Genomic DNA, 24,391 nt, shown 5'->3' on the forward strand with positions numbered 1-24,391 from the left:
ATATATTTGTTGATAAAAATCTGGTTATCAACATTTACGAAAATTAAAATAAAAAATATCAAGTTTCATCATCTGAACGTCGTCGGAACATATGCAATTGTGATCTCGTTGGAATCCTTATAAAATTATCTTTAATTTGATATATTTTTTGCTAAAAAATAATTTAAATCGAAAGAGTTACGCATATTTAAAGTTTTAAGATGATTTTAATGAAAGAAAATTGACATTAATACCTCTTATTTTTATTTAACAATTTTTTTAATTAAAAATATAATCCATGTAGCATTATTTCAACCACTACATCTCCTAATCTAATGACTAAGATTTGGTTTTAATTTAGAATTGGTAATTAGTTAGCAATTGATCACATGAGATATGCAATTATGTAGGTAGAGGTATCATGATATTTTGTAGGGGAAAACTAATACGTCATATTCTTGCACATTATAATATATTCTATAATAAAATTTCATAAATCAATAAGGTAAAATGGCCTTGTGAGGATACAATATCAATATAATTTTATCAATAATAATAAACATTACTTTCTATAGTGAAATTAAGGCGGTCACTAGTTGATACTCCATTATGCAGTAGCAGTAGCAGTAGGTCCTCCTGCATAATACAATGACAAATATATATATATATATAGGGGTATGTTAGGGTCATAACAGCATCTCAGCGTAAAACACAGCACAAATCACAGCCCTTGGATCCTTAGATTGGATGGCTGTGATAAGCTACATTATTATACTAAAAATGTACATTATTCGCCGAGGTACATTATTAGAATGGAAATGTACATTATTAGACTAAAATGTTACATTATTATCATATGTACATTATTAGGCTAAAAATCTACATTATTAGATGACACGTGGCATTAATCTGACCGTTAGATCACACGATCCAATGGACTGCAAGTGTTTTAAGTTTTACTCATACTTAGCGTTTTGATATGAATACATCCCTATATATATATATATATATATATAGAGTCCTATTATCCACAAATCCACTCTTAAAGACCGAACTAGAGACCAAATTAGGGCCATCCATTTTCTTAAGCTTGTGGTTAGGATTAATTACAATTAATTTAATATTTTATTTAATAAAACTTTTTTATTTTATTTATTTTATTTTATTTTTTATTTATTTTTATTTTTATTTATTTTTTATTTATTATTATTTTTTATTATTATTTTTTTTTTAATTTTTCTTATTTTTTTTCTTCAATAAAAATTTGTCGGAGTAAATAATGAACTATATTCAGTAAATAATGAACTAAATGAAGTATGTAATGAAGTAATTTTGACATGTTATTGAAATACATTAATGATACAACAAATTTTAGTGTTAAACGTAAGCGGTAGTAATGAACTATATTCAATAAATAATGAACCAAATGAATGTTAGTAATGAAGTAAATATGACATTTTATTGAAATACAATGTTAACTGTGTTAAACGTCAAGCAGTAGTAATGAAATTATTACTTCATTCCATTAGTTTAATACTTCATCTCGTTAACTTATTACATTTTTCAGTCATGCTATTACTTCATTTCATTAGTTTATTACATCATTCATTTAGTTTATGACTTCATCCCGTTAATTTATTACTTCATTCAGTCATGCTATTACTTCATTCCATTAGTTTATTACTTCATAATGTGTTATGACATAATTATCTTTCAGTTGAAGTAAATTCGGTATATAATGAATGCGAAAATTTACTTCATAACATACGTTCATTTAGTTCATTATGCAGTCAGGGGCGGAGCCACTATATAGCCAACTGGGGCATTTGCCCCTCCACACCCTTCTTTTACTATTACATTTCTATAAGCACATTTCCAATTATATAGATCAAACACACTAATTGCCCCTTCTCAGATCTATAAAATTTTTCTATATGCTAAATTTTTGCCCCTCCTTAAACATAATCCTAGCTACACCCCTGTATGCAGTGAATATAGTTCATTATACACCGTATTTACTTCAATCGAGAGACAATTATGTCATAACACATTCTGAAGTAATAAACTAATGAAATGAAGTAATAGATAGCATAACTGAATGAAGTAATAAGTTAATTACCACCTCTTGACGTTTAACACAATTAACATTGTATTTCAATAAAATGTCATTTTCACTTCATTACTAAAGTTCATTTGGTTCATTATTTAGTGAATATAGTTCATTATGTGGTAAGTTGAATTTAGTTGTAGATGAAGTCAAGCGGAATATTTATCAATGCTGAAATCCATAGAGACCAAATCTGCCGGCAGCACCAAATCTCGGCGGCAGCATATCTCAACACTGACCGCCTCGATATAAATCGATCATCATCCAACACCGACTGCGGCAGCACACCCGCCTCCTCTTTCCTAACCTCCATCCGGCTTCCCTCCCCCTGCCGTCGTCTGCCCATTCACACCCAATTTTTTCCCCATCCGAATCCTTCCACTTCCTCACTGGCAGCGCAAGCTCCTGCTCCCTCTCCTTCTCTTCCTTCGCCCTATTCTTCGCAACAGAAGCAGCAGTAGCAGCCTCGCCGTTCGGAGCAGGCTGCGGCCGCCCCGCCTTGAGGTCCAGGTTCGAATTCGACGGCTTCAGCCTCGCATGTGGAAGCTCTGGCGACGGAAGGGCGTCAATTTGGCCGGAATCGCTGGCATAGGTCTCGCCGAAGAATTTAAAGCGGAATCCGGTGCGTTTCTCCCATAAAGAGGGGGCATTGCAGCGGAATCCTGCCCCGGCAGTGGCAATGGACGCTTGTTGGGGTCTGAACTTGCCATTGATTGATTGAGAGAGGTAGAGAGCTAGCAAGCTACAAATGCATAGCTGCTTAATTAAGAACAGAGCACATTAAATTTGGGGGCGAGAGAGGGGAAATGGGGAGTAGATCTGCGGAGATGGTTACGGTTTTAGAGTGGGCGTCCCAAATTGATTAAAGAGATTTCTCAAAAACGTATGGACCAGATTTGGTCTCTAGTTCGGTCTTTAAAATTGGTCCGACATTGATCACAACTCTATATATATATATATATACTATATAGGGATGTATTCATATCAAAATGCTAAGTATGAGTAAAACTTAAAACACTTGCAGTCCATTGGATCGTGTGATCTAACGGTCAGATTAATGCCACGTGTCATCTAATAATGTAGATTTTTAGCCTAATAATGTACATATGATAATAATGTAACATTTTAGTCTAATAATGTACATTTCCATTCTAATAATGTACCTCGGCGAATAATGTACATTTTTAGTATAATAATGTAGCTTATCACAGCCATCCAATCTAAGGATCCAAGGGCTGTGATTTGTGCTGTGTTTTACACTGAGATGCTGTTATGACCCTAACATATCCCTAGTGCTGTGTTTTAACTGAGATGCTGTTATGACCCTAACATACCCCTATATATATATATATATATATATATATATATATATATATAGGGATGTATTCAGGTCAGAACGCTAAGTATAAGTAAAACTCAAAACACTTGCAGTCCATTGGATCATATGATCTAATGGTTAGATTAATGCCACGTGTCATCTAATAATGTAGAATTTTAGACTAATAATGTAGCTCGGATAATAATGTAGCATTTTAGTTTAATAATGTAGCATTTTAGTTTAGAAATGTACAGTTTTAGTCTTACAATGTACATTTCTAGTCTAATAATGTACCTCGCCTAATAATGTAGATTTTTAGTATCATAATGTAACAAATCACAGCCATCCAATCTAATGATCCAAGGGCTGTGATTTGTGCTGTGTTTTACGCTAAGATGCTGTAAGGACCCTAACACACCCCTATATATATATATATATATATATATATATATATATTACACAATTAAGCCCCATCCCTAGTTCCCTACTCATCATAGATACATTCATTAATTAGTGTCATCTCCAACGAAATACTCCATATTTGTATTAGAAATTTCGAATACAACAATATTTATGGAAACCCCATACATATATATACACTTTTGCTAATTTTATTAACTTCATCTTTTATTCACTGGACACACTACCCTCAATTATTGATCTAGACTTTGATAGAAAAATAAGGCTGGAAATCGCCTATATATAGTTGCTTCATTGATTCGTTGGTCCATCACTTCATAAAATCAATATCTCAAATGTGTTTATAGCTTTTTACCTAAGGTGGCCTAAGTAGTAGTCTTGGGAGCCTACTGAGTAGTAGTATTACACAAGCTTATCGTTCAAATTAAATTAATAGCCAAACCTATACAAATAAAGTTGTTATTGCCTTAACTAATCTAGATTAATAGTTCAAGAATAAGTCCTATATAAATGGAGAAACATTCATCCATTTATGCATCCAGTGAGTTCATATTCGAAAATTGCATTACTACTTATAACTAGCAAGTAGTGGAGAGTAAAATGAATCTCAAATTTTGGGTATTTGTAGTTCTGTTATCTATGTCGTCCATCACAACCATAAACGCTACTTACTTTGATCATTATTACTGCAAAAAATATTACTACTATTACTCTTCATCACCACCACCACCAACTTATGGTGATTTTTTCTATCTTCTTCACAAACATTGCCACTCTCCGCCTCCACCACCAATGTACGAGCCAGAGCCAGAGCCCGAGGGTCCATCACCGGCGCCAGAAGCAGAAGAGGCTCCTCTAGCTCCATCTCCTATCTAGATATGTTTTATTAGGTTGTTTTATCGTGTCATCTTATTCTACCAATAAATCATTTTGTCACTTGTTTTAATCTCTAATTAATTAAGTAAAAAAGCTTGATATAATAAGTACTAGTATTAATGTATTATGCACCTAGGTCGAAGTCTTCTGAGAATCTAGCTACCTGAATTTTGGAGAGTTCGAATTAAATATGGTTCGATGATAAGTGAATGCAGAAGTTATTTCTAATATGAGGTGTGAATGTAATTTTGTTTTTGATGCTTATGTTGTGTTCCCTCTAGTCTACACTAATTTCCTTAATCATTTTAATGCTTACCTTGTTGTTCGCTCGATTGTGATGAAGTCTTACAACCTGGATTTGAGTGATCTTGATTTGATAGTGCACCTATAGACCTGCATCATCATGTTTTTTGACTGGAAGACTCAATGCTAACTATCGAGACTTTGGATTATCCAAATGGAGTACATACTTTTGTGAAATGGTTCATCCATATTTGGTGCCAGATTCAACAAGATTGAGTTGGTAAAGATTGATCTTTTAAGTTTTATGGAGTACTATATGATACTCATGAATAGACTCTTTACCAGTATTCCGTTTGTATATGTATGGTAGAGTAGCACATTAAATCATTTGTCTATAGAAGTGGCTTCCTGTTGAGGGACGGTATATACGCAGATAGATGCTCCACAACTGTCAGTTGTGTGAGCACCACCAGTTGGGTCGGGTCGCAGATGGATCCATCCTATAGGAATTTTGTGCTCTATAATGCATGTCTCACCTAAGATCCATTTGACCCAAAATAATAGTATTCCATTTGATGCGATAATGTCCCCAAAAATGTTTAGATTGCACCATTTACTACAGCGAGAAAAAAGTAGTTGTGGTCGCATTGAAACATTGATATACTTGCAAAAATAGATGTTAATAGTAGTCCAGGCATTTATATTCATAAAACAAGATTTCTTGATGTGGCATAACACTTTTGAATCTCAAGAATGAAGATCGCTTAATTTGTCATTTGAATTTAATGTTTTGGGGTAGCAAATATTATTTCGAAAAGCAAAGGGGCAAATCCGCAATTACAGAGAAACCTAGACTCTCTTTCCCCAAATCCCCCACAGATTCAAGTTTTACAATTTCAGTAAAAAATTTGTGATCGGAGAAGATGAGCATGTGTATGAGGCGCATGTTCCCCAAATCAAACTCAAGCTTCTTCCTCCAAAGCGACACGCCCTAAAACCGAACCGTGCCCCTACGAGAGGACACCTACGTCATCGACCGCCTCCGGACCGCCTTGGCCAATGAATTGATAGATCCACCCAAATCCGCCGCTTTCTCCACCAACGTAGGTTTCCTCCACGCCTTCAAGGGCGAATCGACGGTGAATATCTCGCTCCTGCAGCGATGTTTCGTGGATCTGGTGACCGGAGATTCCCGGACGAAGCAGAACGCCACGACATGGTACGGCAGACGGACTCCGCGTGCGGGGGCGAGCAGCCGCGGAGGCTCAGGAAGCAGCGGGTTTGGCAGGAGCTGCAGAATAAGTTGAAGTCTAATCGGAAGGTGAAGGGTTTCGTTGCCGGAAAAGTGAGGGGAGGCTACTCCGTCGGCGTCGCTGGTTTCCTTGCATTTCTTCCGGCTCGAAATGTTATTAATTGAGAGCTTATCCCCTAGGAATTTTGTGGTTACTAAAGTAGGCTGAATTCGGCATTTCCTTTGATTTTCTTATAATAATTCATGAATATGAATGATTGAACTGGTTAGAGGAATCGAAATTTGTTTTACTTGATCCTTTACATTCTGTTCTCAGATGAAAACAGTAAACGCAACTGACAATTCAATGAATAAAATTGGTAAATTCAATCGTGATGAGTAACCAAATGCACAATTAACACTTTTCAAACTGGAAGCAGATGAACCCTAAATAAAAACAAATTGGAAAATTCAAGTGAAAAGTATAGTAAATTAAAGCAGCAATCAGCCAAAACAGCAGAGTCCGATTCCAATTTATTCAATTAACAGTACAACTCAACGTATCTATCTACTCCTCCCGCTTATATAAGAAGGAAAAAGAAATAAATATTTACAGCTTGTGTTTTCGATTTGAAGTCAGGTGGAGAGCATAGAATTGATCAACCGAGAGAAGGCGTAGCGCAGGCGTGGATATAGCCTGAGAGTTTGAGCGCTGGATTCCTTCCACATAGCCTCAATTGTTTCAATGAACAGATTCAAGCTCCTCACCGGCGGGATGTAGAGCGTGAGCGGCGCCGCCGAGAACGCCACCGTGAAGAACAAGTGCAACACCATCTATTCTGATCGTCTCTCGAATTGGGCGGAGAAAGGGGATAGAGAAATGGAATAGTATGTTGTTATCTAGCTTTGAAATGGACTAAGCAGCGACGTGTTATAAATACTGCTCACAAAAATTAATTTTTTATTGTATACAAAATAGTATGGATTTTAATTTACTAAACTAATTAGTATTGGACAGAAAATTTGGCTAAAGTGTTGGTATTAATTATAATGATATCAACTCATTAGAAAGAAAAAACTTATTATAAATAAATTTAGCTTAATTTTTGGTGAATAATCCAAACAAAAAAAAAATTATTATTAATTTATTAGTGAAATTGAAGGGGATAATGAGATTGTAAAATTAATTTAATTTTGAAGAAGGTGAAAGTAATAGTGATTTGTTAAATTTCTGAGAATTTACTTAAAAGTTGAGAGGACATAAATTGGATCAACTAATCACATCTTTTATTGTGGTAAAATGATTAAAAAGGTAGGTGAGAATGACTGAATAAGCTTAGGTGTTACATGTGAGAGAAAGTTGGCATCTGTCCAGAACTTTCTATGGATTTCTGTGGGCGTATTTATCTGTTTCTAATCATTTATTGCCGACTAATACTATTGTTTTCGAACATTCATCGTAATTGAATTTATTATTCTACGTATCGTTCAAATTTTTGTATAATAAATCACATCAATGAATAGAACTTAAAATGATTTAAATTGATAAAATGGATAAATTTTGATACATTTGAAAAAATGACTAACTTAGTTGATCGGATTAATTAATTTAATTCAAATCTGGAGTTCCTTTATTTTACTACTACATTCTAAGACCACCTTCAATCATTTACACCAAACTTAAATCCATATTGAATGTATATCACACTAAAAAATAATTTTATTCTAACCATTTACATCAAATTTAAGATTTATACCATTTTTGGAATTTTGTCACACTAAACTTTTGCAATAACACCAAATATGGTGTTGTTTCACAAAAAACACCAAAAATGAATTTGAGTTTGGTGTATGGTTGGAGAAGATTTCTACACCAAACCTCATTTTTAGTGTATAATTGGAGATGGTCTAAGGATATCGACGATTGTGATTTGAAAATTAACTTAGTTACAGTCAAGTCAACCAATCATAACTCATTTTCTCAATCTCAACATTTTTTTCTTTTCTAATTTGATACTCCATAAACGTAAATTTTAAATGATTTTATATGTAATCGTGATTTTAAAGCTAAGCTGATTATTTATGAAGTTGTTTAACACGCTCATCATAAAAATCCAATTCTTAAAATAAAATATGTAGACCTATAAAATAAACGAAAAAATTAAAGGGATACAAAATGTTTAAATGCATCAATACAAAAGTCTAGTCTCCTCACGAGGAAAACACACAAAAAAGAAAGCAAAACTAAAACTATGAACTGTTCAGTCATTATCATAATCACATGTAACAACAAGTAGCTAGCCACGTTTATCGTTTGAGACCATTGTTTATTCAAAGAATTGTTGTTTACATTGCTTAGAAATTAGAATATGAGTATAACGAAATACTGGTGTGACCTTATTTTTAATATATCCAAACAATTACAATCTTTATAAAATCTAAATATTATTATATTTATTAATATGAATTAACATAAATAGAGTTTATTTTTAGGTATAATATTAGTACTATTAAAAAAAATTGATTTTTCAGCTTTTCAGCTTTTTTTCGATCCAATCCAAATCGAACCGGAAAACCAAAAAAAAAAACGAATCAAATTTTAAATTTCGATTTGATTCAGATTGAATATACAATTTTCGATTAGTTTGCTCACCTAGGTGATTCCTGAACTTACTTGAGCATGAGCATGGAAAGAATTTTAGACCACTTGATGACAAGCGGGCCTACCACAGACACGAGAGCCCCAGATGGGTTCAGGCCACTGTGGTTAAGATAGGCCTAGCGTAGAATGCAACAATGCTAACTATAGTCCATAGATTTTGTGTTCACGGTCGGAGAGTATGGAGGAAGCTGTCATTCTTAATACTCGATCTTATTTTGTGTTTCATTATCTTCAACCTCTTTCTATGTATGTGCACTCAATAACTATAAGCAGAAGAATCTCTTTTTATGGTCATTTGAACTCTTTTTGTGGTCACTATTAGTTATTTGAAATATCATAAAGAGTTCATTTTATATTTTGGCTTTACAATATATGGATGGTTGCTTTCTTTTATCTATAGTCAATACAATCAATGTACGTGAATGATACGAAAATACAATGTACATAAAACACATTCATACACTTGGAGTATATTTTTGTGCAACGGAAAAAAAAAAGATTGCGATAATGAGTAATCATAAATCTCACAATAGGCCTCTACTTACGTTCATTGGCAGATTCAAGCGGAGTCTGTGGATAAACTAACACATCACCGACCCTTTTAAATTCAATCATTGGAGTTGCCGATGATCCCATCTCATGGTAAGGTAGCTCTGCCCCAACCTTAGGTTGGGGTTCACTCTGTTTCTTGATTTCTTCATCCGCCATCCATTTTAAGCAATAACCACTGCACCGAATCTTTCTTTGTAGGCTGTTGACAACCTTTTTTGTTGTGAGTTCTATTTCCTGGATCCGACATTGATACGATGCCCTGCATTAGGATGACTTTGGAGTAATACCAATCAAACTAGTGCTGCTGTCTGATAAAACACATTCCTCTCCAAAATCAATGGATTGGAAATCAGATTCCTCATGATAAGATGCCAAAACTGAGGCTTCTTCCCTTGCTCTAATTCCTTCCATTGCCACTTCCTTCATCGTTGGCCTTTTCTTACCAATTGGATTCAGACATCTCCGAGCGAGATCTGCCATAATTACAACCTCGTCCACACTACCTTCCAAAACCTCCGGATCAAGAATGTCGAACAAGCGATTCCCCTCCATCGAATCCAAGAAATCCGCAGCTAGATTCCTCCCTGATTCCACTCCAGCAGCCGAAACCGCTTTCTCCCCTGTTAGAATCTCAACAACAACCACCCCAAAGCTATAAACATCGCTCTTTTCTGTGAATTGACTCGACCAAAAGTACTGCGGGTCCAAGTACCCAAAAGTCCCAAACACCCTAGTGGTGAGATGAGTCTGCTCCACTCCCACTGACCTCGATATCCCAAAATCCGAAACCTTGGCATGGTACTTGCCATCCAACAGTATGTTTGTCGACTTGACGTCTCTGTGATAGATAGGTGACGCCGCGGAATGATGCAAGTACGAAAGCGCTCCAGCCACCTCAGCCGCGATCCTGACACGCATCCTCCACGACAACGGAAAATCCCTGTTCCGGACATGGATATGCTGGGACAGGGTCCCGTTCGGGACAAACTCGTAGACGAGGACCGGAACCTCTATCTCGAGACAACACCCCACCAAGGCCACCACATTCCTGTGATTGATCTGCGACATTATCACCACCTCATTCACGAATTCTTCAACATCTCCAACCCTCTTCGCCTTCTTCACCGCCACAATCCGCCCATCGCGAAGCATCCCTTTGTAGACCGTGCCCTGCCCGCCACGGCCTAGTATGCGGTCTTCGTTGTACCCATCCGTCGCGCGAGCCAGCTGTGTGGGGTCGAAGAATTTGATTCTTTCCGCGGCGCCGGATGAAGAGAGGCGCTGCTCCAGCAACAACCCTCCGTTGTTCTTGAAGTATCTCCTTCTCCGGTTAGTTCTGATCTTGTTCCTGATCAGTTTGGACAATAACCATAATCCAGTTAACAACATTAAGACTGCGACGGCGCTTCCAACGCCGATGATTACAGACTTGATGCGGCTGTCTCTGCTTCGATTCTTGCAGTAGAAACTCCCCTGTGTGTTGAAACAATCACTTCCAATTCCACAGATATTGCTCAAACTGGAGCTGCTGCATTCGTCGATGTCAACACAAGACAAATATGGATTCCCCTGAAACCCCTGTCGACAGCGACATCTGCTCATGTTGAAGCTATACTCATTATCATCGAATGTATGTGCATCCACGCTCCGATTCTCACACACAACCCCACTCATCAAATTCCATTCATCGACATCGAGCCGCCACTCCAGCGTTGCTGGCACCGTCCTCATCGCTAGTTCCATCTCGGCCACCGGAGCTGAGAAATTCACGTAGTTCTCGTACTCACTCGACAGCCATCTGTAGTCTGCGAGAAAAGCATACCCACAAACTAGAGAATCACCACCACCACCACTGACGGCGTAGGCGGCCTCGACTCGCTGGGACATCTCCGGCACGATGATGGAGCAGCAGTTGATGCCGTAGCAGGCATTGGTGGAGTCGCCGCAAGATGGGCGGCATCCGCCAGAGGAGGGAGCGGGGCCCACGAGGGAGACCTCGGAGCTGCAGCCGACTACGATGAGGCGGTTGATGGAAGCGCCGTAGGAGAAGGGGGAGTGGAGGAGGGATTGGCCGAGCTGGAACTGGCCTTTGGTTGAGGAGCAGTTGAGAGGGGTGGTTTTCTGCATTACTCGGACTGTGTTGTCGTTTAATGAGAACTCGGTGGCTTCCAAACCGGTGGATTTGAGGATTGGTTTTGAGTGGTTGGTGCATTCGATGGCGTAGGAGGAGTTGAAGCTGCAGTTGGGGCCGATGCCGAAGGGGTAAGGGATGCTTATGTCTCCGCATTTTTCTTGGCACCCTTTTTTGGAAAGTGGTGTTTCTTGAGATGATGATAAGGTAAAGGTGGTGATGATGAGGAGTGTTAATGGAAGTAGATTCATTGTTCTCTTGATTCACAGCTGCAAGGAGTTGAAACAGATTATTATAACACTCACTTTGAACAATTCTACGAAATGCGTTTAACAAAAGTAGTTTGGACTTTTCGAGTCTTCCACCTAAAAATAAAAGCATGTACTACTAGATTTTATCCATGTTATTCTATAACATGTTGTGTATGTTTGATACATGTGTTCAAGTGGGAATGAGTTCAATTAAGGATTTGATGTGCGTGGCCTAATTAGAGAAAATTCCAAACAAAGATACGTCTTCAAAAACAAAACATCAAAATGAAGCAAATAAGTGGAAATTCAATGCATCAAACTGAAGCAAATAAGTGGAAATTAGCAACAACTAAAATGGACTTCAAGAAAGACTCGGTACGTTAGGGCTAAACCATTTAATTTATTCTTGTGTAATAACGTGACCAGCATCTTATGATCTTAAGAAGAAAAGAAATGGAGTAGTAGAACATACCCTTGAACTTTGATGATTGGAGTTGAAGATTGCAGACCAAAATCTGGATTATAAAGAGTAAATATTTATATAGATGGATTGCTTCCTATGATGAATAAGTATTCCTCCTATATACGTGGGAATGCAATAAGAGAGAATTTGTTGACAAGACTAATAATAGTTGAATTTTGAATTTTCTGTTATACAATGATATAATAAGACTTATACTATCTTCCTGCGTACTATTTTCCTCATCCGGTACAAGTAATTCATTAATTTCCCACTTTAACAATATTAACATATTGTTCTAACATAACTGACAACAACTTATAGGGTAGTGATAAAATGCAAATTTATATATTGTACAAACTCAAAACTCCTCAACACAGTTTCAACACATTCTTAATACAATATTAACACAGTGTAAAATTTGAAGATTTTAATATCAACACAACATCAATCATTGACTATCGTTGAAATTCTGTTAACATTCCTGTTGATGCTTTTTTGTGATCTGTTGACATTTTTCAATGGTTCAAATCATAGTTTTAAGTTTTACCATATTTAGAGTTTTCATTTGATCACATTTCACGGCTTCTAAATATGAAAAAAATGGAGAAATAGTCCACAATATTCTCACATCAAATTTCTATGCATGTGACCAAGACATTTGAGCTAAATTTAGAAAGCCAACGTTTTCTTCCTAGCAAATGTCACTTTGTGTCAAGTCAACAAATACTCATGATTATGTATTTAACTCCAGATTCAGCCATAATTATATTTTAGTTGTCAAGTTCATCATGTCATTTTTTAGCTACAATAACCAAATACTAATATTTTTAGTCATAAATTCATTCACAATTACTTTTTTTGATTTCATCATTTTTATATTATTCTCTCATTTTTAATTTTTATTTAAATTACAACATTAGTAAAATAGAATAAAATGAATGAATATTTGAAAATTATTCAATAAAAATTCAAAAATTAAAAAATAAAATTGAACGTAAAACTTAAAAATAGGAAATGCAATATTATAAAATTAAAATACTGAATGACAAAAATAAAATTATTAAAAGTAAATTTGTATAAATAATCATTATTTAAAAAGCAACATAAATCATAGATCTTGCATTGTTTATATGCATTTCGTAAAAAAAAGGCTAAATGAAGTAGTAATATTATATGACGACAGAGATGGGCTTTTGTAATGAGCATATTTCGTAATTAGTTAATTAATTAAATCATTCGGTAACACGCAAGTCCAATCAAGCAGGTAAAACCACTTGATTTTACGCTAATTGTCTTAATTTAATTTGTCGATTAAGTATATTATCATGTCAATTTAAACGATGACACACATAGATTGATCTAACTAATTAACTGCTAATAAAAAACACTAATACAACCCACAAACTAGAACTTCATAGATTATACGTTGAAAACTTATTCAACATATATTTCAAAAGCTTGTTAAATTATTTTTCTATAATAAGCAAATGCTTAAATTTATCGAAGTGTCGAACCCAAATTTAACAAAAACAAAGCTAAAAATCATCATATATATAATCGTGTTAGAAAGAAGAAAATGAGAGACACCCTCGGTTAGAAAGAACAAGAGGAAGAGACTAAAAAACAAACAAAAGAACAAACAAGCTAGCCACCAATAGGGGCTAACTAATCAAAATCTACATACAAGCAAGGAGATGAAGTTCGTATATAATCGTGTGTTGCGAAAGAACTCACTTAGCTTCTTATGACAAAATTTGATGTTTGTGTGATAATCATGGTCTCACTCAAACTATGATATTGTTAAAATTCTTAATTACTAGTAATACTATGTCTTTGGTGAAAAGGAGAAATGTGGACACCAATCTCTCACCTAAGTTCTACTCCATCTTCTACTTCAATGTGTTTAACCTCACAAGTTTTGTTCATGAATCTGCCATTGCTTGGATTGGAAATGATATGCCCCGCTTAACACAATCCTCTACATTATCAATAGATTGGACAACATACACAATACCGTCAATGTGACCTATGTCGATGGCCATAGGAGGAAATTTCACTAATAATGTGAAAATAATTACAAATGACTAACACCAATTTTTGGGTATCAGAATTAGAAAGCCCAAACTGCAAAACAGAGGAGAAAATAGAAATTTTAAAATGCTCTGTTCTGATATACTACTACTAGACACTAGTTGTGCATAAAAAACTCATTCTCCGGAGTGATCTATTATGATGTTATTAACACTCAGTCAAACACTCATATTATGATTATGTATAATTACTTATCTACTCCATGGAGACAGTCAGTTTGTCTTTGATGGAAGATTTATTTGATGTCACTTTCTCAAAAGGAAGATCAACCGTCTGCAAGAATGAAGTTGAAGCCATTATTAGAGCAGATTAAGACAAAATAAAATGATTCAACTAACTTGGGATAACTACTTAAAGACAAATGAAGTATATTAATTCATTTTTTAAAGCATTAAAACTTTATAGATTATCAACTTTCTTTATAATACTATCTAGATCAAGTTTTATTATCATGTTTTGATTTCTTCTTCAAATTAAACTTATGCAGTGAGACAAGTTTGGGAATCAAAATGGAAACGGCCTCACTATTCCTGATCACCGCGCTCTTCATCCACCTAGCAACAGCGGCGGCAGCGCAAGGCACGTCTCTGTCGAAGCCGGGCTGCCTGGAAAAATGTGGAAACGTCGTCGTTCCATATCCTTTTGGCATCGGAATGAACTGCAGCGCTAATGCAGCTTTCACGATCATCTGCAACGAAAGCTTCAATCCCCCGAGACCATTTTTTATGGAGCAAATAGGGTTCGAAGAGTTAGTAGATATCTCGTTGGCCACCAAAACAGTTAAGGCGATGCAGTCCGTCTCTCCTCTCAACTGCTCTAAAGATAGGAAGTTGCTGCAGCTGGCACAGCCCATGGCTGCATTTTATGTAGCCACCTTCTCCAGCGTCTACAACAGATTGGTCGTCGTCGGCTGCCAGAACGTCGTTTCGCTGCTCCCTTCCAACGGCGAATGCAACCCCATCTGCGCAGTCTCATCCACCTGCGAAGGTATGAACTGCTGCCAGAACGTGATCCCGCCACGGAAGAGTGAAATCGAGTTCTTCTACAGTAATCCCAACGTCGATAGCGATGCTTCTCTCACCTGCGGTTATGTGTTCATGACTGATCAAAGATGGCTGATCAACGAATACGCTAACCACACCAACTTACATAACATGACGGAGCCCAAAAAATTCTCACCCAATCTCCGTACACCTCTGGTGCTTGAGTGGGAGTTCGAGATATCCAATGCAACGACGCTGCCTGGGGTTCAATGCAACAAAATTGAGTTTCCATTTTTCCTGTTAGATAATGGACAAAACATGAGCACGACCATATGTTCTTGCAAGCCTGGTTATCAAGGCAGTCCATATTTGAGCTGTGAGGACATCGACGAGTGCCGGAATTTGTCATTGAACAAGTGCCAAAACGGGACTACGTGTGTCAACACAGTCGGTTCATTCTTATGTCAAGTTCAGGGTGATGGCAAAGGGGCCAAGACGAAAACAGTAATCATCGGTATCAGCTGCGGCTTAGGTGGGTTAGTTTTGCTAGGTGGGGCGTTGGTGTTTTCCAAAGTCGCGAGGAAGAGAATCGAAGCCAACCGTAGGAAGAAGTTCTTCAAGCGAAATGGTGGATTCTTGCTGACGTCTTCTACTAATAACACCACCGAGAATATCAGATTCTTCAACTCCAAACAATTGGCATTGGCCACTGACCGCTACAACGAGAATCGCATACTGGGACGTGGCGGGCAAGGCACTGTCTACAAAGGAATGCTACCCGATGGAAGAATCGTCGCAGTGAAAAAATCCGAGAAGATGGATGAATCGGAGGTTGGAGCATTCGTGAATGAGGTCGTGATACTGTCCCAGCTCAATCATAGGAATGTGGTGAAGTTGCTAGGGTGTTGTCTGGAGACCGAGGTTCCTCTTCTTGTCTATGAGTTTATTCCAAACGGTACGCTCTTCCAACACATCCACGATCTAGGCAACGAGTTCCCTTTGTCATGGAAGATTCGTCTCAGAATCGCAACAGAAGTAGCAGCTGCTCTTGCTTACCTGCATTACTCTGCATCGGTTCCTATCTATCACCGAGACATCAAGTCGACCAACATACTCCTAGACGAGAAGTATCACGCCAAAGTGTCGGATTTTGGGACGTCGAGGTCGTTCAACGTGGATCAAACTCACGTGACCACGCGAGTGATGGGGACTTTCGGGTACATGGATCCCGAGTACTTCCAGTCGAATCAGTTCACAGAAAAGAGCGACGTGTACAGCTTTGGCGTGGTTGTGGTGGAGCTTCTGACGGGCGAGAAAGCGGTCACTGCAGCGGCTAAGGAGGAAGGAGGGAGGAGTCTGGTCGCGCAGTTCTTGCACTCGATGCAAGACGATAAATTGTTCGACATTCTTGATCCGGATGTGGTGAGAGAGGGTGGGGTGGAAGATGTTGTGGTGGTGGCAAGGCTTGCTCGGAGATGTCTGAGTTTGGATGGAAAGCAAAGGCCGACAATGAAGGAAGTGGCGATGGAGTTGGAAGCCGTCCAAATGGGGAAACTAGCCTCGAATCTGCAAACATGTAGTGAAGAAGAAACAGAGCCTGCAGTTTATGATTCTCTGTATATCTCAGACACCACCGGTTTTAGCACAACTGCAAATTCATCGGAGTTTCCTTTTCTGTCTAGGAGTTCATGAACTGAAGTGTTTCTGTTTGTAACAATTAAGATAAGGAGGCAATGAAGTCAACTTAGTTTGTAAGACGTTTCTTCTCCAAGGACTAGGATAGCAAGGAGGTTCCTCTTAATTGGTCAGCCATGAAAAATCCTCTTTCGACATACATGCATTCAGTCATTCACAAAACAAAAATCGAAAAGATAGCAACTGCATCAGATCACAAGTCACTAGTATAAACACACCTCATATTCGTGTGGCATGTTTCCATAGTAATAAGCATTCCATTCAATTTCTTCAACATAAAACATCAATTCCCAAACCATTTCCTATACTAGTCATTATTCAACCTACAACTTCCACATATTAAACCAAAACATTCGACTTTACAACCCACAGTTGAACACCTACAACCATTTTCTAACACATTCAACATAATTACAGATTAGTTTAAGCTAATAAACAACTCCCTGACCCTAAATGAACCCTTAATTTTGGTCTTATGCATAAGGCTTTGGTCTCCTTCACCAATGCATATTCAAACCTACTACATTACCTCCTAATGAAACATAAATTAATTGAATTCAACTTAATCAAACCAAATTAGCAAAAAAATTCATCCCTAGGTTTTAATTATTTTCCCGATTTAAAAACAGTAGTATTCAAGTTCCTATGGTATATCAATAATTATGAAAGCAAAAACCCAATTTAAAAATGAAGAACCAGCTAGCCTATGTGTTTGTGTCAAGTGTATGCAGAAAAAGAGAAAAGACCGGACCTGTATACAGACGCGGCGGTCGGAGTCAGTGGTGCAGCGACGGCGTGGCGGTGGTTTCGGCGATGTCCAAGAAAAGGAATGTGACTTTGACTCCCAATTTTAGTTATTTTGATCCAATTAATTATTAATGTTTCCAAAATTATCATTAATTTTTCAATAATTTCTCAAACTTTCTCCAAACTTATTTAATTACAATTATTTTTTAATTTTCATTAAATTATTTTTATACGTAAATTCGTTGCTTAAAAAAATGAAGTACTCCACAGTCGGGTCATATTTTAATGCTATAGCATCCTAATCCAAAATTAAGACCAAATCTCCATCGTTAAATTTTAAAATGAGTGGATGAGATTAAATCTTATGAGTCATATTTTAATGCTATAGCATCTTAATCCAAAATTAAGACCAAATCTTCACCCTTAAATTTTAAAATGAGTGGATGAGATTAAATCTTACGAATCTCAATAAATTGTAGACAAAATATCAACAAAAATGTAATATCGTCATTATGTTATCATATGATAATTTTCGTGAATGTTTTTTTATATCAACATAGTGTATTACAAATATCAACAATATGACATAAGAATATCAACACTATTACAAGAAAATATCAACACATATTTATTGAGATTGTTACATAGTTTTATTAAGATTTTTACATGGTTTTGTTGAGATTTTTTGATATATTTGTTGATAAAAATCTGGTTATCAACATTTACAAAAACTAAAATAAAAAATATCAGATTTCATCATCCGAACGTCGTCGGAACATATGCAATTGAGATTTCGTTGGAATCCTTATAAAATTATCTTTAATTTGATATATTTTTTGCGAAAAAATAATTTAGATCGAGAGAGTTACGTAAATTTGAAGTTTTAAGATGATTTTAATGAGAGATAATTGACATTAATACCCTCTAATTTTATTTATTAATTTTCTTGATTAAAAATATAATCCATTTAACATTATTTCAACCACTAAATCTTAGTTTAAGATTGTTAATTAGTTAGCAATTGATCACTCCCCCCTCGTATTTCCAATTTATTTTCCAATTTCCTCAATCCAACTAAATTTAAATATCTTTCTATTTAAATAAACTACTACTTTTAAAATCCAGAACAAATTATTTGAAATTATTACCCTTTTCTCAATTTTAAGTATCTTTTATATTTCCTATATTCACTTAATATATTTCCATAATATTTAAAATAATTTTAGATTTATTTAATGTGTTTTTCTCACTTATTATTTCTTTTGTGAATCTTACCGGTTAATTAAAATATGACTTTTTTAAAATTATAAAATCTCTAATTTCTTTTAATATACTCCCTCTGTTCCTCGCATTTTTCATTTTTTTGTCGTAAATTTTGGATTTATTTTTTAGTGTAATTAAATTACTGTATTTTAAGTGTAATGACAAATCATTTAATAAAGGAATACTCAACTAACTATAATATAATATAAAACTAAATACTCTAATTCTTACTTAAAATAGAAACAGTGTCACTAGTTTGGCATAAACCAAAACTGAAAAGTACGAATAACATGGGGCGGAGGGAGTATTGAATAGTGAAAATAGATATGCATTCAAACGTCTTTCAATATCAACTACTCACCCCGTCCCTTAAAAAAAATACTCACCCGTCTATGAAAGTTTGTCCCATTTTTTCATTTCCGTCCATCACACAAAATTCGTCCCATTTCACTATTTACCATTTTTGGTAGTGGAAATCATATTCCACAAACTCATTCTTACTCACATTTTATTATAAAATTATATAAAAATAAGACTCGCATTCTATTAACTTTTTCAACTCACTTTTCATTACATTTCTTAAAACTCGTGTCGGGTCAAAGTGGGGCAATATTTGGGGGACGGGGGGAGTAATTATAATAAGAAAATCGATCAAATCATTATAGTTTAAATTCACATATAGTACTATTATTAGATGAAGTACGTGCAACCGAATATATGTTTATTATGATAATCCCTTCCTCTACGAAAAATAGATGGTTGTCCACTAAAAATAGCATCATCTAAAAATGGAAGTTTCTCTCGAATTATTAACCATACTTTATTCATTTTTTCTCTTTTTATCTCGTACTATACCCACTTGTTCTACTTCACACTCATATTTTATTCACTTTTTATTTCTTACTTCATTGGCTTTTCTTTTAAAATTTGTGTCATCCATTTATGGATTATTTTTTTTGGACTAAAAGAGTAAAGATTATGTGCAACCTAACACATGTCAGTGATGCTCATTCCAGTTCCCACTACCACTTCCTCTCTGAGCGACCACAACCACTCAATCAAGAAATGCATGAATATATGTAATTATGTAGTAATCATTCCGTCTCATAAAGATTGTTCCATTTTTTCATTTCCACTCGTCCCATAAAGTTTGTCCCATTTCACTTTTATCATTTTTAATAGTGGATCATATATTTCACCAACTCATTCTTACTCACATTTTATTATAAAACTAATACTTTAAAAGCAGGATCCACATCCCACCAACTTTTTCAACTCATTTTTCATTAGATTTCTTAAAATCCGTGTTGGGTCAAAGTGGAACTATCTTTGTGGGACGGAGGGAGTATGTGTGAATGGTCGTTGACCATTGTTGTAAAAAGTTGAGACGTATACTGAATTTGGATTTCTTTTGAAAAAGTCTTGTTCACACCAATTTAGAATTTTCAATACATTGACTGGAGTTGAACATTACAGGGGCGTGGAATTAAATCAATTTGACAATTTCAACACGTTTAATTGTTTACTAATACAATTTTCAAGCATTAAAACTTATGCAGTTAGACAAGTTTAGGAATCAAAATGAAAATGGCCTCACTCTTCCTGATCACCGCGTTCTTCCTCCACCTAGCCACGACGGTGGCAGGGCAAACGGCCTCTCTGTCGAAGCCGGGCTGCCAGGAAATGTGTGGAAACGTCGTCGTTCCATATCCTTTCGGCATCAGCACGAACTGCAGCGCCGATATATCTTTCACGATCATCTGCAACCAAACCTTCAATCCCCCGAGACCGTTTATCATGGTCCAAGTAGGGTTCGGAGAAGTGGTGGATATCTCGTTGGCCACCAAAACAGTTACGGTGATGCAGTCCATCTCCCCTCTCAACTGCTCTACCGATAGAAAGCTGCAGCAGCTGGCACAGCCCATGGTTACATCTTACGCCACCTTCTCCAACGTCTATAACAGATTGGTCGTTGTCGGCTGCCAGAACGTCGTCTCCCTCCTCCCTTCCTATGGCGAATGCAACCCCATCTGCGGAGAGTCATCCATCTGCAATGGAATAAACTGCTGCCAGAACATCATCCCGCCGCGCCAGAGAGAAATCGAGTTCTTCTACAGAAATCCCGAAGCGGGCACCAATGCTGCTCTCAGCTGCGGTTATGTGTTCATGGCTGATCAAAGATGGCTGCTCAACGAATATGCTAACTACACCAACTTGCATAACTTGTCGTACTCGTCCCCCGTTAGCTTCCGATCGGATCTCCGTGCGCCTCTGGTGCTTGAATGGGAATTCGAGATATCCAATCCCACGACGCGGCCAGGGGTTCAATGCAACGAAATTGATTTGCCACTTGTCTTGTTAGGTGGAGAGAACATGAGCTCTACCGTATGTTCTTGCAGGCCTGGTTATCAAGGCAATCCTTATTTGAGCTGTGAGGACATAGACGAGTGCCGGAATCCGTCATTGAATGACTGCCCAACAGCGGCTACATGTGTCAACACGCCCCCCGGTTCATTCTCATGTCAACTTCCGGCCAACGACAACGAACCCAGGATGAAACCAGTAATCATTGGTGTCAGCTGCGGCTTAGGTGGGCTGGTTTTGCTCGGAGGTGCGTTGGTGTCTTCCAATGTCGCGAGGAAGAGAATCGAAGCCAACCGTAAGAAGAAGTTCTTCAAGCGAAATGGCGGATTCTTGCTGCTGTCCTCTACTAATAACACTCCCGAGAATATCAGATTCTTCGACTCCAAAGAATTGGCATTGGCCACTGATCGTTACAACGAGAATCGCGTACTTGGTCGCGGCGGACAAGGCACTGTCTACAAAGGAATGTTACCCGATGGTAGAATCGTCGCAGTGAAAAAGTCAGAGAAGATGGATGAATCCGAGGTTGGAGCATTCGTGAATGAGGTCGCCATACTGTCCCAGCTCAATCATAGGAATGTGGTGAAGTTGCTAGGGTGTTGTCTGGAGACCGAGGTTCCTCTTCTCGTCTACGAGTTTGTTCCAAACGGTACGCTCTTCCAACACATTCACGATCTAGGCAATGAGTTCCCTTTGCCATGGAAGATTCGTCTCAGAATCGCAACAGAATTAGCAGCTGCTCTTGCTTACCTGCATTACTCTGCATCGGTTCCTATCTATCACAGAGACATCAAGTCGACCAACATACTCCTAGACGAGAAGTATCACGCCAAAGTGTCGGATTTTGGGACGTCGAGGTCGTTCAACGTGGATCAAACTCACGTGACCACGCGAGTGATGGGGACTTTCGGGTACATGGATCCCGAGTACTTCCAGTCGAATCAGTTCACAGAAAAGAGCGACGTGTACAGCTTTGGCGTGGTTGTGGTGGAGCTTCTGACTGGGGAGAAAGCGGTCACTGCAGCGGCTAAGGAGGAGGGAGGGAGGAGTCTGGTCGCGCAGTTCTTGCACTCGATGCAAGACGATAAATTGTTCGACATTCTTGATCAGGATGTGGTGAGAGAGGGTGTGGTGGAAGATATTGTGGCGGTGGCGAGGCTTGCTCGGAGATGTCTGAGTTTGGACGGAAAGCAAAGGCCGACGATGAAGGAAGCGGCGATGGAGTTGGAAGCCATCCAAATGGGGAAACTAGTGTCGAATCTGCAAACCTGTGATGAAGAAACCGAGCCTGCAATGTCAATTGCAGTATATGATTCTTTGTATACCTCAGACACCACAGGTTTTAGCACAACTACAGATTCATCAGAGTTTCCTTTTCTGTCCAGCAGTTCATGAGCCCAAGAATTGACAATGGGTTTTGTAAAAATTTTAGTGTATATTTATAAATTAGGGAGTAATAAATAAAGGCTAGGTCATAAGTCACAACTCAATAGGGAGTAATAAATAAAGGATAGACACGTCGCATGTTCATATGTAGGGCTGACAATTTTTGACACGACACGATAACACGACACGAACCGGCACGAAATTAATGGGTTTGGGTCAGAGCTTATCGTGTTCGTGTCCTTATCGGGTCGACCCATTAAGGACACGAAAATTTCGTGTCGTGTTCGTGTCGGGTTCGTGTTATCCGTTAACAATGCGTGTTCGTGTTGTGTTCGTGTCGTGTTCGTGTTATCCGTTAACACATAATATTTTAATATTATTATTCTTATTAACACATAATATTTTAATATTATTATTCTTATTATTTTAATTTTTCAATACTTATTTTCGTGTCATTAACGGGTTCGTGTCGTGTTGACCCGAAACGGTTCGTGCCGTTAATGGGTTCGTGTCGTGTTCGTGTCGTGTTCGTGTCTGAGGGTAGCGGGTCGTGTTCGTGTTCGTGTTTGAGGTTTTCTTAACGGGTCGTGTTCGTGTTTGTTGTTATCGTGTTCGTGTCGTTATCGTGTCGACACGATAACGACCCGACACGCACGATTTGCCACCCCTATTCATATGTGACATATTTCTATAGTAATAAGCACTCGATTCAATTTCTTCATCACAAAACATCAATTCCCAACCATTATACAACTCCTATACTAACCATTATTCAAACCTACAACTTCCACATATTAAACCAAACTTTCGACTTTATAACCCACAATTCAACACCTACAACAATTTTCTAACACATTTAACATAAATTAAGTTAAAGCTAATAAACAATTCCCTGAGCCTAAATGAATCCCTAATTTTGGTACACAGAGATTATGCAAAAGGCCTTGGTCTCGTCTCCTTCACCAACATTTCATTTCTTCTCCCGATATAAATATATTCAAGTTCCCAATGGTCTATCAATAATTATCAAAGCAAAAACCACATTTAAAAATCAAAGCAAAAACCCCATAGAGAGGGAGAGAGAGAGACAGAGAGAGCGAGAAAAGACCAGACCTATATACAAACGCAGCGGTCGGATTCACTGGTGCATCGACGGCGCAACGGTGGTTGCGGCGATGACGAAGGTAAGGAATGTGAATTTGACACCCAATTCATATCGATCCAATTATTTCTTCAATAATGTTTCCAAAATAATCAAGTAGAGCATTCAATAATTTCTCAAAATTTCGGCACTTAGAGCATCTCCAATGCTATTAGGCCAGCCATAGGCTAGCCACTCTCTCTCCGTGCCACGTCAGCAGCACTAAAAATCCACCTGCCACATCAGATATAGGCCAGCCGCAAAAAAAAATTCAAAATATACTACATTTACGGAATTAAAATTACGATTAAATTACGGAATTAAATTTACGAGACATATACGGGAAAATTCATTAATTGCATTTAAAAAGGTACATAGATAAAAAAAATTACATTTAAAAAGGTACATAATAAAGAAAAAAAACTATCGCCGTGCAGTCCTCCGTGCCCACAACTCTTCAATTATATCCTTTTGGAGTTGAATATGAG

General features: G+C 37.3%; 3 pseudogenes; 2 read left to right on the top strand and 1 right to left on the bottom strand.

The window, feature by feature from the left end:
* Positions 1-9,203: 9,203 nt before the first annotated feature.
* Positions 9,204-11,806, bottom strand: LOC125195328 (putative wall-associated receptor kinase-like 11 pseudogene; annotated as a pseudogene).
* A 3,018-nt stretch (positions 11,807-14,824) lies between these two features.
* On the top strand, positions 14,825-17,515 carry LOC125193527 (wall-associated receptor kinase-like 22 pseudogene; annotated as a pseudogene).
* A 3,062-nt stretch (positions 17,516-20,577) lies between these two features.
* Positions 20,578-23,161, top strand: LOC125193621 (wall-associated receptor kinase-like 1 pseudogene; annotated as a pseudogene).
* The last annotated feature ends 1,230 nt before the right edge of the window (positions 23,162-24,391 follow it).

Source organism: Salvia hispanica, chromosome 4 (genome assembly GCF_029641045.1).
Source record: "Salvia hispanica isolate PSC_SH4W2 chromosome 4, Shi_PSC_v1, whole genome shotgun sequence".
In the NCBI taxonomy this organism is placed as follows: Eukaryota; Viridiplantae; Streptophyta; class Magnoliopsida; order Lamiales; family Lamiaceae; genus Salvia; species Salvia hispanica.